Here is a 1,438-nt window from a genome sequence, read left to right on the forward strand (position 1 = left end):
ACCTTTTATTTGACTATAAGAAACAATCATCTTTATACTTGGATATAGCAATATCTTATTCTACTTCAGTATAGTGTATCTTTTTAGACTCATTTCATGAGAAAATGAATATATCTACAACTTTAAATCAGCAGAATTACATTTAAAGTCGTGTATCATAGATTCGGACAAAAAGAGTTTCATAATCCCTTCAAAACAAAGTGTTTACAACTACCACGTTCAAGTTTACTTATAAATTAACAGTCGAGGAAGTTTTTATTTTATTTTTAATAACTGTTTTGTAGAAAGGAATATAATTTACTTATGCTGAAGTCTTTTTATTTGTAAAATACTCAAAGGTTTACATATTACAATTCGTAAAATTTGGAATTAGGCAACAAACGCACAGACGGAATACCGGGGAGCGAAATTTGATTTACAGCAATTTAGATAATCTTTATACCTTTCATTAGCCAGCAGAATGACCTGGTATGATTAAAGTAATTTAGGTTAGGGTAAGCATGAGCATGTTATGTTACCGTATTGAATACTAAACCAAACTATAAATCGGCCAAGTAACCGGACCCCGTTTTCACTTAGTTATTTTCATCAACTTACTTTATCCTAACCCTATACAACCCAACCAAATTCAACCTTTTCTAACGCAACCCAACATTAAATTTATCATAAAACTGGTTATCTGAACAACATAAAATAATTTCGCTGCTGGGGGTAATGAACCAAAGGGCCGATATTCACGAAAGTCACAGACTGTGAGATTTGTCTATGACAAAATAAAATCTTTATTTTGACTCTTATATTTTGTATCTGACTCCTCGCGAAAATGTCTTTAAAATCCATTTTTTGTCTATGGTTCGCCCGGAGTTAGAGGCAGGTATGCAGTTGTAAGAGATTTCTTTAATTAAACTGTCCTTATGACATAAAAACTGCAAATAATAAGGCTATTAGTAAATGATAATCACCGAGACTGAATACATAATACAGTGACGCCAAGAAAAAAATCTTTCCTTTATTGTTAAACGTTATACGAAGCGTTTCCCCCTTTTTACTGAAAAAAGTAGATATTCATTAGGTTTAAACACACACAGTGATTTAGTGCTTGCTCAGTAATTTGCAAAATACACAGCAAATAAACTGGACTTTGGACCTAATGAATAAATGATTAAATCTTTCCACAACATCACTAAATATTCGTCATTACTTGAATTAAAAGACGCTTTCCTTTTTATTTTATTTTATTTTATTTTTATTTTTTTTTTTTTTTTTTTTTTTTTTTACAATACCGGATCCCCTGTATCATTTACTACGTTTTCGACGATGATTCATTTTGTTTTGTAATCAAGAAAGAAATCACCTTCGATGCCGATTCTTTTTTTTATTTCCTTTTCTCTCTCTCTCTTATAATAATAATAATAATAATAATAATAATTATTATTAT

The sequence above is a fragment of the Penaeus japonicus genome, unplaced genomic scaffold (genome assembly GCF_977035675.1).
Source record: "Penaeus japonicus unplaced genomic scaffold, GWHDUDI00000001_assembly GWHDUDI00000029, whole genome shotgun sequence".
In the NCBI taxonomy this organism is placed as follows: Eukaryota; Metazoa; Arthropoda; class Malacostraca; order Decapoda; family Penaeidae; genus Penaeus; species Penaeus japonicus.